The sequence below is a fragment of the Peromyscus maniculatus genome, chromosome 1 (assembly GCF_049852395.1).
Source record: "Peromyscus maniculatus bairdii isolate BWxNUB_F1_BW_parent chromosome 1, HU_Pman_BW_mat_3.1, whole genome shotgun sequence".
Classification (NCBI taxonomy): Eukaryota; Metazoa; Chordata; class Mammalia; order Rodentia; family Cricetidae; genus Peromyscus; species Peromyscus maniculatus.
In genome coordinates, this window is record NC_134852.1 from 50,963,321 (window position 1) to 50,979,258 (window position 15,938).

The window sequence follows — 15,938 nt, forward strand, 5'->3', positions numbered from 1 at the left end:
CCTCCCATCTGCCACAAATGGCACTACATCATCCTCACACGGATCTGTGACACTAGTATTCTCTTGCCACCATTCGCGAAGCCAACTCCTGAGGGTACGATTCCCGCTTCTACACAGCCCGTCAGGTACTGTGTCTAGCGATCAGCATTTCAGTCATTAATTTCAATGACAAATCCGTGAGGACGCAACCGAGCCCTCCTGCAGGGCGCCGGCTGGGTCTGGATGCCCCGGGGGAGACGCTGAGCTGGGCCGCTGCCCAGCGAGCACGAGGGGAGGGTGGGCTCCGGCCGGGGAACCGCAGCGGCCGCCTGGGGCGGGGGCGGGGCCGGCCGCGGACGTCACTTCCGGTGTACACAGCCGGTCCGGGCGGTACGCTGGGAGCCGGGGCGCGTCGCAGGTGAGGTGCGGGCACCGGTGGGCGCGGGTCGGCGGGGGCTGGCTGTGGGCGGCGGGCGGCGGGTCGCAACGGCGGCTGGCATCGAGGCGAGCTCGCGGAGCTCCGCTCCCCTCGGGCGCCGTCCCTCGCCCGCCTGCTGTGGAGGACGCGGGGCTCGGCGGGCGCTGGCCGGGCGGACGGAAGCCCGGAGGGGCCTCTCCGCGCGCGCCCGGGACTGAGACCCCTGGGGGCGCGTCGGCGCTGAAGGACGCCGCTGCCTGGGGCCGCCTCGGGGAATCCGCTCCCGGAAGCTCGCTGCGCCGTGCGCGGAGGGCTGGCGGCCTGCGGGCGACCTAGGTCCACGGGCACGGGCGTGCGCCGCTGTCCTCAGGCCGCCCCGCGGCTGCCCGGCCGTCCTCGCGCCCCTTCCTGGCTCCCGGCTGAGCCCGTGGGTGCGGCGGGGGTCAGGGGAGGGCCAAGGCTGGGCTAGGGCTAGGAAGGACCCACGCCCGTGGGGCGAACGCTGGGGTCAGGGGTGTGTCTTCCTGCCCCGCGTGGAGCAGGGGAAAAAGAGCATGCCTGCTTGGCATGATAAGAATTTTGTTTATACTTTAACCAAATTTGCCTGGGAAACGCTCAGCCTGGGGAGCCCCCAATTTGAAAATAGCTCGTCCGTGTCCTTCCTCACCCACTGCCATTATGAAAGCGATTCATTCTTCTGTCCTTGTAAAAACATTCTCGACGGTACGCAGAGTGTCGGGAGAAAATGACCACGGCCTCACAACCTGTGACTCGGTGACAACCACTGCTAACGTTTGGGTGACATCAGTAAATGCATACATACGTGTCACTTTTAGAGGCTTTGTTGTAGACCATCGGGTACCATGATTTATCCAAGCCCTGATGAATATTTGATTGTTTCCCTCATTGTCACAAGATAAATACTTCTGCCAAAAAGGATTTATCTGATTATTGTCTTCTTGGGATAAATTTACAAATGGGGGTTAAAGGTAACATTCTGTTTTTCTTCTTGTTGATATGTTTGGAAATCTCAAACCCAGTGTTGTCCATCTAGGTTTGCTTCTCATAACCGCTTAAAAAATTTTAACCTTCCTTTGTTGTTTATTTTCTCATTTATTTATTTGAGACAGGATCTCACTGTGTAGACGAGGCTGGTCTTAAACTCACAGAGATCTTTCTATTTCTGCTTCCCTAGTGCTGGAATTAAAGCCATAGGCCAAGAGGCCCTGCCTTTTTGTTTTTATTTTTAAGATGTGTTTCCAAACTGGCAGGGTAGTAACCATTAGTAAACTATAACTTCCTCAACAAATCTTATTTTAGGCTTAAAGTTCTAAGAATGTGTTTGCAAAGGGCTACTTACAAATTTGATTTGGTGTGTGTTTGGATGTTTTTATGTGCCTTAAAAATAATACTTTTTTTTCTTTTTGCAATCTTTAAAAAAATCGTTTCCTTTACAAGTTGAGGGAATACTTTACATTTGACATAAATATGATATGTATGCATGTGAAATGTATATTAAAAGGTTTCACTGCTGTTTTCACTTGCTTTCTTGCTAACATATGAACAGACTCCATATGAAGAGTACAAGTTTGTTGTGGCGACTTTTCAGCCTGGCATTTGAGATTCTAATCTTCCTCTATTTTTGCACACGAATACGTAGGTTAGCATTGGAGACCAAGATAGAAAAGTTCTCAGATTCCCTTGGCAAGCCTAGATTTTTTTCAATCTAAAATTATCTCTGGATTTTTGGAAGACAGCATGCTTTAAGCATCCTTTAAAAAAACAAAAACAAGATCCTAAGTACTTGTTCTGTCTCGAACTTGAAGCCTACTACACCAGGAACTGTGTCTCTCCTAGAGATCTTCTACACTCTGGGGAAGTCACTATTGAGCTAGCAGGCTAGGACCCGTGGGCTGTGTGTCCACTCTGTCCCTTCTCCTGTGAGACTTTGTCCTCAGTGGAAAATAATGACCTTCCTAGATGGACAAAGAATGTTGGTTAGAACAAGGAATTGCTTTGTTTGGAGTGAGAAGAGCACATTGCCGGGTTCTTTCAGTATTAATTCAAAAAGTGTCAAGAGTTAAGCTCTAAATGTTTTCTCTGATACTGTCCATGTGAGGGTTCCCTAGTTGGTTGACCTTGTTGGTCACTGCTTATTCTTTTCTTTTTCCTTTTCATTTTGTTTAGTTGTATTTCCTCTCTGCCATGCTTTAGGATTCAACTTAGGACTTTGAGATTTTATTTATTTTTGTTTTATGTGTATGGGTGTGTATTGCCTAAATGTATGGCTGTACCATGGGTGTACAGTGTCCACTGAAACCAGAAGAGGGCTTCCAGTCCTCTGAGTCTGATATCACTGATAATTGTGAGCTGCCATGTGGGTGATGAGAATTAAACCCAGGCCCTTTGCAAGAGCAGCCAGTGCTCTCAACCTCTGAGCCATTTCTTCATCCCCTGATCTCAGAAGTTTGAGCATGCTAGGTGTGCACTGTATCACTGAGCTGTCTCCACAGATCTGTGACTGTAAATACTTGGTGTGGGCAGCCCTTCTTTGTTAGGAACCAGCCTTGCTCTTGGCTGGCCCCTTTAGAGCAGTGGTGTCCATCTTCTCACCTTGTCTTTACTGCTCCACTTTGCCTTGCCTGTCTGGTGCCATCTTCTGAGGCCTAATCTCATGTTTCCTTCCCTCCCCTTGATACGTGTTCCTCCCCTCACATCTTTACTTCATTGCCCTTGGGTCCTTGGAGTGACATTTTCACCCCCACTTGGGCTTGGCTTTGGGCTCTCTCTCGCTCTCTCTCGCTCTCCCTCCCCCCCCCCTCTCTCTCTCTCTGTGTGTGTGTGTGTGTATTTCTGTTTTTGTTTTTTTGAGATGGAGTCTTGTTATGTACCCAAGCTGGCCTCCAACTTGAGATCCTCCTGTATCAACCTCCCAAGTGCTGGGCCTCTAGGCATACGCGGTTTCAGTTCTGGTTTCTGTATGTTCATTCTTCATTTCCTTCTAAATGGCCCCTAGACTTGGAATCTCTCATGACTTCCTAGGGTGGCCTGTCCTTGATGACATCCCACAATCTCCTTTTCCTTAGTGACTTAGGTTGCTCTTGTGATTTGCATTGTCCCCTACCCCTTTGTTGTTTTTATCTTGTTTTGAGACAGGTGTTTTTTTTTTTTTTTTTAAATGTAGTCCTGGAACTTACTGTGTAGATCAGGCTGGCCTCAAACTCAGAGCTCTGCCTGCTTTCCCCTCCTGAGTACTGGGATTAAAGGCACGTTCCATCACACCTGGCCTCCCCTATACCTTGATTCAGATTTTGCATCTTTTTTCTTAGGGGCTGCTCTAAAGTAATTCAGTGAATTTAGCCAGTTCACAGTCACCTACAGTATGGGCCATTATTTTATTGGGAAATCAGAATATAGAGCTAAGAGACCCAGCCTGGAGATGTCAGAACAGCCATTGTTCTGAAGTGTCTAAAGTACCTAGAAGGGAGATACCGAAAAGGTGTGCCAGGTTTCAGGAATCTTGCCCGTTTTTTTCCTATAATTTATTTTTATTTTATGTTCATTGGTGTTCTATCTGCATGTGCATCTGTGTGAGGGTGTCAGAAACCCGGAAAATGGAGTTACAGACAAGTGTGAGCTGCCATGCGGTTGCTGGGAATTGAACCTGAGTCCTCCAGAAGAGCAGCCAGTACTTTTAACCTCTGAGGCATCTCTCCAGCTCCAGGAATCTTGCCTGCTTGTTCTCTGCATTTATCACTAGAGTCTAGACACACTGTTCTGGAAACAATTAAGAATTTGTTGAACAGATGACCATTAGAGAAAAAAATATACAAATTTGATATCTATAGAAAAGATACAAGCATAGGCCAAGAGACATTTTGTAAGTAGAGTTTGATGAATTTCAGGGAAAACTTTAAATTCAACCCAAACTGACCGAGCTATAACCCCATGAAAGGCATGTTTGGAATGTGTTTGTGGCCAGAAAGCTTAAACTTAATTTTGTATCCCCCAAGAAAGACTGTGTTTCTAGGAGAGGTTTGGGATGGCGTCTGTGGAAGTTAGGTGCCAGCTTAGGTGGTGTGTGGGTCCTCTGGAGTCCTGACCAGGAGTGCTACATAGTCTTGGCAGTAACAGAGAGAGAAGCCACCTCCTTATGCCCTTCATAGTTACTTCTGGTAATTTCTTGCCAAAGAGAGATGGTCAGAGCTCTATCTAGAGTGTTGTAGTAGATCCTGTTCTTGGGATGCTGTGTAATTTGTAGAATGTGGACAGTTTTGCACCTTTCTGAGTCTGGTAAAATTCCAGCGAGGCTAGCTCTTTTGGTATGTATATACACTTAGTAATTGGCCTTCTGGTTAATGCATCACTCATCTTTGAACCTAACTAGCCCCCCGGAACTGTTCCTGGGCTCACTGACAAAGCTGATAACCAGACAGTGGGAAGTGATGACAGACAGGCTCTTCCCAAACTGCTCAGGCAGGAAAGCCAACCTGAATGTGTCAAGGGAAACTTGCCGAAGAAGGCTGAACTTAGCTGAATAGCGTGGGGAGAGTTAGTGACTCCAGCTCCATTGTAAGAGCAGAGGCTGCTTAGGCAGAGCAGGGTGATGACATGAATGAAGGTGTAGCAGTAAGGAAGCCTGAAGTGCGTGGTTAATAATGATATCTGCGTTACTGTGGGCTCACTGTTCTAGTCAGGTTTGACGCTGTTTTGTGTCTATTCCTTTCTGTAGTCTTCACAGCCCTGTGATACATAGAGAACTGACATGTTCTGTGTCTGTCACCTCCAGTTAGCCGACACACTGCTTCAAGGGCAATTCTAAATGTCTTTGTACGTTTAAGAGCATCTTAACAGCTTCTGTAGATGCTGTTCCCAGTGGAGTCTATACCCTTTCCCAAGTCCTCTGTTTCGTGAGACCTCTTAGGTTAAGATGAAAAGTAGTATGACTTAGAGTGAGGGTTAGCTCAGTGCTTGCACAGCATCACAGTGAGGACCCTGATGGTGATTCTCAGTGGCCTCAGATCAAGTTAATCATTCCAGAAGAGCAAGTTGCAGGACAGTGTACTTATAGGCCTGTTTGAGTTAGAGAAAGAAATAGATTCCTGAGTGCAGGAAAAAAAGCCGGGGGCGGGTGATAGAAAAAGAATTGGTTGCCTTTGGGATGAGGCTCCAGGAAAAGAAACTCAGGTTGTTAAGTAGTCCAGTCTTCTGCCTTGGCCTCCTGAGTGCTTGTATTACAAGTGGGTGTCCCCAATGGACCAGAAACGGCCTCAAATGAAATGCATCCACATCTCTTTTTAGGAAGAACTAAGTTTGTCTTACCTAGGTTTAATTTTTGGATGGATGCTCCCCCCCCCTCACCTCAGGTTAATTTAAAACAGGTTCTGGCCGGGCGGTGGTGGCGCACGCCTTTAATCCCAGCACTCGGGAGGCAGAGCCAGGCGGATCTCTGTGAGTTCGAGGCCAGCCTGGGCTACCAAGTGAGTCCCAGGAAAGGCGCAAAGCTACACAGAGAAACCCTGTCTCGAAAAACAAAAAAAAAAAAAAAAAAAAAAAACAGGTTCTGTAGCACAACTTAAGAATGAGTAGCAATTGGGGCTGAAGAGATGGCCCAGTGGTTAAGAACATGTATTGTTCTTGCAGAGGACTTGAGTTCGATTCCCAGCACCCACATCAGGCAGCTTACAACTGCTTGTAATTCCAGCTCCAGGGGATGGCCCTAACCTCAGGTTCATGCACATATACAGATATATACACATGTACACATAAATAATAATTAAAAAAAGAATGAGTAGCAGCATAAAACTTGTAATTTTCTTTCTTTCTTTCCTTTTTTTTTTTTTTTTTTTTTTTGGTTTTTCGAAACAGGATTTGTCTGTGTAATCCTGGCTGTCCTGGAACTCGCTTTGTAGACCAGGCTTCAAACTCACCGAGATCCACCTGCCTCCCTATTGCTGGAATTAAAGGTGTGTGTCACCACTGCCTGACAGGGCTTTTAATTTTCTCAAAGCATTTTTTAATGTAAGCAGTAAATGTTTAACTACTCCAACATTTTCTTTAAAAAAATTAGTTTTGTTTTTTTTTTAAAGATTTATTATGTATACAGTATTCTGTCTGCACATATCCCTGCAGGCCGGAAGAGGGCACCAGATCTCATTACAGATGGTTGTGAGCCACCATATGGTTGCTGGGGATTGAACTCAGGACCTTTGGAAGAGCAAGCAGTGCTCTTAACCTCTGAGCCATCTCTCCAGCCCTATAATTAGTTTTTGAGACAGGGTTTTGCCGAGTAGCCAAAGCTAGCCTCAAACTCAAGATCTTCTTACTTTAGCCTCCCAAGTCCTGGGATTGCTGGTTTATGCCCCCATGCCTTACCTGATTTCATGCTGTCTTCAGCATCATTTTGTATATCATGCTTTTTTCCTGTTTATTATTTCAATTTAAAAATGAATAAATTTAAAACAAATGTCTGTGATGTCCAGTCATATCAGAGGGAACAAAGAGCAAGTACTAGTCAGACTGGAGTCTCCCTACCTCTTACTAGTCCCTAACCCCAGTCACTTGACTTTCTTCATCTTGGTTTACCTAGTTTGAAAATAGGAGAGGTAAGAATGTCTAGGGGTATAGTGTGGTTTTTCTTCTTCTCTTTGAGACTTGGTCTCTTTAGTCCAAACTAGCTGGTGTGGAACTGGCCTCAAACTCTTTAACAGTTCTCATGCCTCAACTTCTAGGTGCTGGTATTATTATAGGCACGGGCTACCACACAAGCTTACAGTGAGGCTTTAATGTGTTACTATAAAGCCCGTAGAACAGATCCTGGCAGGAATGTGGTTTTCGGTATTGTCCACACTGTGCATTACAGTAAAGTGAATATGTAGCTTATATCCATCATGGTGTTTGCAATTCCTTTGGTGGGACAGGTATAAATAGCTGTTGAGAGGCAGTGGCAGCAGAGGCAGCAGAGGCAGCCAGAGCTCCCGAAAAGCTTCATGGGAGTTAAAGTAGCCCAGCCAACATGGCTTCATTGAGACAGTGAAAGTTTGTTTCTTGGCAGGGTTTTACTATGTAGCCCACACTGGCCAGGTATTCACTGTGTAGCCCAGGGTGGCCTTGAGCTCATGGTAGTCCTCCTGTCTTAGCATCCCAAATATTGGGACAATAGCATATACCAGCACTACCATTCACAGCTGAGCTGATGGATCTTGAATATGGGTAGTGTTTAGAAATAGTAAAGGCTGGGGAGATGGCTCAGCAGTTAAGAGCACTGGCTGCTCTTCCAGAGGACCCTGGTTCAATTCCCAGCATCCACACGGTAGCTCACAACTGTCTGTAACTCCAGTTCCAGGGGACCCATGACAAAACACCAATGCACATTAAAAAAAAAAAAAAAAAAAAAGAAAGAAAAAGAAAGAAAGAAAAGAAATTGTAAAATGAAGGCAAGGGTCTTTTTTTGTGACAGGATCTGGCTTTGTAGCCTGACTAGCCTAGAACTCTATTTTCCGCTCTGCCTCTTTAGTGCTGGGATTATGAGTGTGTGCTCTCCCCCCCCACACACACACACAGGTCTTGTTCCAAGGGTGATGTGTGTCCCAGACAACAAAGGATTGAGAAACAGGAAAGAGATTAGAGGGGTCTGGAATTGGGTTATTTTGGTGATGGCATTCAGTGGTATATGGCAGCTTTTCTTTGGCATCTGTGTGCTAATGTTAACCATTTATAGAATGATAGCATGTTTCTCTGCCTCTGTCTTTGAACTCTCATGTCTAGTTTAGGTAATGAACCTCTTAATACAATACATGTGGGCCACTTCCAAGTTGATCCTTGTAACTCATGCTGCCGTTGGTTTGCTTTTCTTTGTGGAACAGGGTCTCACTTTGCATCCTGGCTAGTCCATTTATTTTCTTGACAAAAGCCTGTGTACTTACTGTGAGTTTTAAGATTCATCCCATGAGCCAGGTAATGGTGGTGCACACCTTTAATCTCAGCGCTCAAGCCAGAGACAGGTGGATCTCTGAGTTTGAGACCAGTTTGGTCTACAGCGCAAGTCCCAGGAAGGCCAGGGCTACACTGAGAAACCCTATGTCAAAAAACCAAAAGAAAAAAGAAAAAAAAATTCATCCCTTGATATGACATTCCTTTAAAAATTTTTTTAATCACATTTCAAAATTTGTGTGTATGTGTAGGCATGAGTACCATGGCATACATGTGGATATCAGAGGATAATCTGATTTTGGCTTCTACATTGTGGGTCCTGGGATGGAAATTGGATCATTAGGCTTGGCAGCAAGCAGCTTTACCCACTGACCCATTGAGCCATTTAACTGGTCCTACTTTTTTTAAACCTTTCTCTTCTTTTTTTGGGGGGGAGGGGGGTGCTGGGTCAGGGTCTCACAGTTTAGACCAAACTGCCCTGGAACTCACAGAGCTCTGCTAGCAATGGGAAGGTTTGAATGTAGAATTAGAGCTAAATACTACCAGAAAAACAATCACATTTTCTTCCTAAAACTGACTTGAGAATTCGATACTGATGAGATTCAATTATGGTTAAGGAACCTGGGAACAGCTCAGTCTTCCCTACCCTGTCACTCTGGTCCCAGCAGAGGAAAGCTGGCTTGGCTCCCAGACTCCGATGCCCCAGGCTTCAGTGACCTAGGCAAGGAGAGGTGAACGTGGGCCCTCTCAGCAGCTCCCAAGGACTTGAGCTCCCTGAGTCTCAGGGGAGGGGAGGATGCTGTGCTTAAGTAACTGGCCTGTGCTTTGTAATTTGAGGTGGTAGTGCCCCCTCCTCAGCTGTGTCCACCACTTCCTAGAGCTTGGGGCTGAAGTGGGACGGGGTGGTGGGCAGAGGGGGTGGTGGGCAGAGCTGTGACTGGAGATGTGCCAAGTCCTGTGCTCCATGGAGTCCAGCTATGCTATTCTAAAGAAACTGACGCACAAGATTTCAGCTGACTTGTTTAAGGTCATAGAGTTGCTAAGTGCCTTTCATTCGGCTGATATTTTACTGAGCAGAAATTCACATCTAGGTGAATCAGACTTCCCAAGCCGTAGCAATAGCCATTGCATCTTGACAGCATCTGGCTTCCATGAAGATTTCTTTGTATTGGAGCATCTTTCACTTAGCAGCAGCCTGACAAGCCCATTGAACTCAGCAGCACTTCTGTGTCTCTGATATCTGGAGCATTAGGACCTCAGTAATTGAGTGTGTGAAGGCTTATGGCCTGGGAAAGTACTAGAGTAGGAAACCAGCATGAGCCTTCCCTGGCTAGGGAGCCCATGGTGAGGAGATGCCATAGAATTTCTACATTTCTGGCCTTGGGATGTAACTTAGTGCAAGAATGTTTAGCATGAGCAGAACACTGAGTTTGATACACACACACACACACACACACACACACACACACACACACACACACACGGAGTTCTACATTTCTGATTGTATGAGCTGCTGAAATATATATGAGGAAAACAGGCTCCTAGCTTTGTCTCTGACTTGCTGGTCTTCTTGACAGATGATGGGGATTACACGGTATATAAACTTAGAGTCAGCATTTCCAGCTTGGAAGAGAGAGAGAGACTGTAATTAATCATAGTAAACAATCATTTATGGGTACCTTACATTTTTGTTTGTTTGATTTTGTTTTTAAGACTAGAACTTTACTGTGTAGCCCAGGTTACTCTTAAATTCTCTCTTTGTCTCTCTCTGTCTCTGTTTCTCTCTGTCTCTCTCTCTTTGAGACAGGGCCTCTCTATGTAGTCCTAGAACTCACTCTGTAGACCAGGCTGGCCTCAAACTCAGAGATCCACCTGCCTCTGCCTCCCAAGTGCTGGGATTACCAACCAGCCTAAATTCTTGATCTTCCTCCCTAGTTAGAGACTTGTGATACTAGGTCTGGCCAGAAATTATCTTAAATTTGGAATGTATCTAAATTTACATAACACTCCTTCATAGTAAGAAAAGCAGTTTCTAAGTTATATTTTGACAAGTAGCAGTATAGAATTTTAAGTTTTCTTAAATAATGTTCTGTTTTTAAAGATTTATTTTTATTTTTGGTATATAAATGTCTTGAATGCATGCATGTATGTACACCATGTTCATGCCTGGTACCTGTGGAGGTCAGAAGAGGGTGTCAGAGTCCCTGGAACTGGAATTATAGACAATTATGAGCTGCCATATGGATGCAGAGAATGGAACCCAGTCCTCTGGAAGGACCAAACCCAGGGCCTTGTGCTTGCTAGCCAAGTGCTCTACCACTGAGCTAAATCCCCAACCCCCAGCCAGTGCTCTTAACTGCTGAACCATCTCTCCAGCCTCTTAAATAGTTTTCTAAAGGACACAATAATAAGTTTGTACTAGTTCAACTTGTTTTGCAAATTTTCAAACAATTTTTTTCTTTTTTCAGACAGTGTCTTCCTGTGCTTAGGTTGTCCTAGAATTGCCTGTGCTCTGGCCTCAGTTTTCAGAATGCTGGGTTACATGTGCATGCCACCATCCCTGACTTGAACAATGTTTTAATGTGATAGTTAAGAAATACCTATTTGCTGGGCGCCGGTGGCACACACCTTTAATCCCAGCACTCAGGAAGCAGAGCCAGGCGGATCTCTGTGAGTTCCAGGCCAGTCTGGTCTACAGAGCGAGATCCTGGACAGGCACCAAAACTACATGGAGGAACTCTGTCTGGAAAACCACTCCCCCCCAAAAAAAAAGAAAAAAAGAAAAACCTATTTGATTTTCTTCCATCTTGGCAGCAACCCCTGAAATTTGTGGGATCTCTGAACTAGTAAAGACGTTTTTGTATACTAATGAGGTCACTGGTGGCTGGCAACCCCTGAAGAGCTTTAGGCTGGTGCTGGTCACCTGAACAAACTTAGGTGACATTTGAGGATTGGGACTTACAGGTCCAACCCCTCTAGAACAGAGAAGGATTGAGTGGCTGGGGTTTCATGTCCTGCCTAAGTAATGAGGCCTCCATATATGTCAAAGCACACGGCTCATAGAGCTTCCGGAGATTTCTAGAGGGTGGCATGCCTGGAGAGGGCTTTGATGCTGTGTACCCCTTCCCAAGTACTCTGTTCTGTACATCTCTTCATCTGTGTCCTTTGCTGTATCCTTTACAATAAACTAGTAAATTATTTCGGTAAGTCCTGTGAGATACGTTAGGAGATGAACTGAACTCCAGGAAAGGGTTGGAGGAATCTCCACAAACCTGGGTGCAGTGGCACAAGCCTGTAATGGCAGCACTTGGAAGGTAAAGGAGTGTCGTGAGTTTAAGACCAGCTGTATAAAGGAACCTGGGCAGTCGCTTGGGACAGAGATATCAGACAGATATCCATCCATCGGATGGATAATTAAATATTTATCCGGATAGATAATTAGAGCCACCTCTTCAGCCCTAGTTAAGACCATCTTAGTTTATAAATGAAAACTTGATTTTTTAGAGACAGCTTTCCCAGATGTGGTAGTGCACACCTGTGATCCTGCACTCAGGAGGCTAACACAGGATAATCATGCCCTTAAGGTCAGCCTTGCCTACCCAGTGAGACTGCCCCTCCACAACCCAGCATAATATCAGTCTTTGCTGATATTATAGTTTGATGTCTGTAGATAAAACTGCCCCCAAGATTCTGCTCTTGATCCTGAGGCTGGCCTTGAACTCATGATCCTAGTGCCTGTTGCTTCCCAAGTGATGAGATGTCAGGCTTGTGCTGTCATGTCCAGTTCTCCTTTTGAAGATCTGTTTGACAGATTTGTGTTGTGATGTTTGGTTTGTATTGTTTCTGTGGTAAAGTTACTTTGTAAGTTACAATACTTCGCTCAATAGCATCAAGTTCTGAGAGTTTATAGTTTTGTGAAAAGAGTAAATACTCATTTAAAACACAGAGTAATGTAAGTCCTCCAGTCACTAGAAAAATCAGAGTGATGACTAGGCCTGTCTGCAGCAGGACCAAGAAATACTTAAATCTTTTTTTGTTAGTTACAAAGCTTATCCCGTCTATACTTCCTGCCTGGTTACTGGCCAATCAGCATTTTATTTATCAACCAATTAGAGCAACACATTCACAGCATACAGAGCACCGTCACCCGTCAGTAGGCGTCCTTTGTGTTATAGTATGTGCGGATTGCCATCTGACACGTTGACTTTTCTACTGTTGGTGTAGTAACTGCTTAAAAAAACCAGCTGGGTGGTGGTGGCGCTCACCACCTTTAATCCTGGCACTGAGGAGGTACAGGCAGGAGGATCTCTGTGAGTTGGAGGTTAACCTGGTCTACAGAGTGAGTTTCAGGAAAGGCTCCAAAGATACATAGAGAAACTCTGTCTCAAAAAAAAAAAAAACAAATACCCCCGCCAAGAAACCACCCCAGCACTCAACAAAAACAAACAAAAAACTAGGCTTTGATTTTTCTCCCACCTTAAAGAACACAAAACTAAAACACAATGAACCCTCTATAATTTTTTAAAGTTTTTTTTTATTCATATGTATGTATGTATGGATGTGTGTCTGTTTGTTTATGTGTACCATGTGTATGCAGGTGCCCTTGGAAGCCAGAGTCCCTCAAACTGGAGTTATAGGCAGTTAGTTGTGAACTCTCTGATTTGGGTGCTGGGGACCAAACTTGAGTCCTGTGAGACCACTCATCCATTTCTCTAGCCCCACTAACCCTCAGTTTAAACAAAATCAAAGTGATTTTTAACACATTTGGCTTTTTTTTTTTTCAAACCTCTCATTTTAGAGTAAATTGCAACTATGTTGACTTTGTGGTTAGAACAGTTTTTCTTCTTCTTAAATGATCATTTGTTTGTAGATCACCAGATATAAAATGCCTTAGAACCACTAATGATAACCTGCTTTGGTTTTGTGGAGAAATGCTATGTTTTGTGGTAAAGTCTTCTCGAGCAGCTATCAGCTGAGGGGCTCTTCCATCCCATGTCTCTTCCTGCTGTGGACTGGGAGCTGCTTGAGAGCAGAAGCTGTGTGTGTGTCTCTTTTGTCCATGTCTGGGGGCTGGGCAGATTCTATAGGTGGGTGGAGAAGCTTATCCATCTGCCTGTTGGACATGGTGGAGGTGGAACCTGAGGCCTTATGCGTGCTAGGCAAGTACTCTACCACCACGCTCTGGTCCCAACTTCTGCCACTGTTACTGTTAGTGCTGCTGCTGCTCCTGCTCCTACTGCTACCTTTTAAATGACAAACTACTACTTTTTAAAGATTTATTTTATTTTTATTTGTGTGTGTGTGTGTGTGTGTGTGTGTATGCCACCTGTGTGGGGGTACTCTCTGAGGCCAGAGAACGTGTGGAATTCCCTGGAATTGCAGGAGGTTGTGAAGCTGCCTGACATGGTCGCTAGGAACAGAACCCTGGTCATCGAGAAGAGCATCAAGTGCTTTTAACTGCTGAGCCGTCTCTCCAGCCCTTCCCTCATGGCTAACTAGAAAAAAAAGAACGTAGTCTTGACCTCTCTAGATTTTTTTTGTGGACTGAATGTATACTGATAGGATTGACATTTCAGCAGTCTGTGTGAGTCTTTGAATTACATGCTTTACATTCGTTTCCATGTAATAGCTGGCATCCAGCATTGTCCAGTTTTTCTGTTAAGACAGTCTCTGTTGCACAGAAAATAGTGTGGGCTTGCCGGACACAGAAGAGTCATTTCCTTTCCTCTGGCCTTGGCTCGCACTGCCTGCCTTTCAGTGATTGTGTTCAGGAAGTTGGGCCATGATTACTTTTGTTGCTGCTTTGTGAACTTCCTCCCCCACTTCCTATTTTTACTGGGCTTGCACAGGAAATGAGGCGGCTCCTGACTGACTGCTGCTGAACACTGATTTGAGGTGGCATAGGATGAGGCCTTAGGGTCTGAGGCGTGCAGTCCTTTCCACCTTTGGGCCTCCTTCCTCTGGGAGTCACAGGGACATTGTGATAGGGTAGAGATGATGTCATGTCCTCCTTTGGCCTGGGGGTTGGGGAGGATTGCTGCTCAGTCTTCTGAGGCGGACCTTGATTCAGCCTGAACAGCTTAGGTGGGTGTCCTGGCTTGGAGCACCAAGGGCCAGTCAGTTGAAGGGATGGGTCTGCTGGAGGTAAGAATGGGAATGGGGTTGGGGAGGTGGCGCAGTGGGTAAAGTATCCGCAACACACACACACATGAAGTCCTGAGTTAGGATCCCCTGCAGCTGTGTGAGAAGGCATCTGGGGGCACCAGCCAGCCTGTCTAGCTGAGTTAGAGAGAGACTGTCATAGAGAGAAGGTGGAGAGCAGTTCAAGAAGACACCCCTGTTGACCTCTGGCCCCCACAGCATGTGCATTCACAAACACAGATCTGGGAGTGTAGATTCTGAGTGCTTGAAGTGGCCTTGCTGGCAGGTAGGAAATAGACTGAGGAACCCTGGCCAGTATTAAGATCTATACCCCAGAGCCTTGGGCTCTGGGACCCCCTTCTTGGAACTCACAGAATTGTTTTTAAACTACAAAATTAGCATTTACTCGTCATCTCTTTTCCATTGATACATCTCTCGGTGTCTTAGGTGCTTGTGGCTTAATTCATAGGAGAAGTTTGTAGCATCTCTCCAGAAAAAGTAACTTTACTGGTCTTATTTTGAGACAAGACTGTGCTTTGTAGTTCAGACTATCCTTGAATTCTCATGATCCCCTTGCTTCAGCCTTCTGAATGTTGAGATTACAGATGTTGTGTACTACCACATGGGGCCAAGAATTAATTCCATAATACGTTAGGTAACTTGTAAGTCTCAGAGCATTTGTTGATCAGGGTTTCTCATGCACTGTTGGCATGTTGTGGTGGAAGATCCCTGCTGTGAGGGCTGCTGTGTAGTTTAGAGGATGTTTAACAGAGTATCGGGCTTCTACCCACTACATGCTTCTAGCATTTCCCCAGTTGTGACAACTGATGGATGTTAGAGTCCAGGAAAGCAAAATTACTTTCCCTACTGCCTGGGAAATTACTTTCCCTACAGACCCCCAATTCGGCCACGGTGAGAACCACTGTGTTAAAGGATTGAACGCTGAGTTACAAACTGTAAGGTGGAGTCAAGTAGAATGCTTAGCTCTGTGACCTCATACTCTTTGGTTTGTTTTTTGAAACAGCCTCACAGTGTAGCTCTGGGTGGCCTTGAACTCTATATGTAGACCAGGCTGGCTTTAAACTAAAAAAGATCCACCTGCCTCTGCCTCCAGACTGGTGGCCTTAAAGGCATGCACCGTCACACTTGGAATTCGTATACATTAAGTTCTGCTTGGGTTTTGTATTTCTCTCTCAGCCAGCATTCAGGTACCCTTTTCTGTGTGCTTTCATGTGCAATGGAGCCTGACCACTAGCGTTCTGCTTCTGATGCTCACAGGAGCCTTTCTGTCAGTGGATGTGCCTTAAGTTGGATCATAGCTCAGAAATAGCATGCACGAGGCTAGCCCTCCCTCTTTCTCTCTGATCTTCCCTCATCTTTTTCTCCCTCCTTTCCAGTCTCCTTGGTCTTGCCGTATAGCCCAGGTTGCCCTCAAACTCACCATCATTCTTCTGCTATCTCCCAAGTG

At 45.6% G+C, this 15,938-nt stretch overlaps 1 protein-coding gene across 3 annotated transcripts in view; it reads left to right on the forward strand.

The window, feature by feature from the left end:
• Positions 1-307: 307 nt before the first annotated feature.
• Garre1 (granule associated Rac and RHOG effector 1) overlaps positions 308-15,938 on the forward strand; it is an 81,236-nt gene continuing 65,605 nt past the window's right edge. The window contains exon 1 of one of the 3 annotated variants that reach the window (XM_076577783.1): positions 308-397. The gene's annotated coding sequence lies outside the window, so the exon portion shown is untranslated. Of the gene's footprint in view, positions 398-14,298; positions 14,474-15,938 lie in introns of those variants that run through there. The other 2 variants (XM_076577784.1, XM_006984997.4) reach the window with 2 other exon arrangements.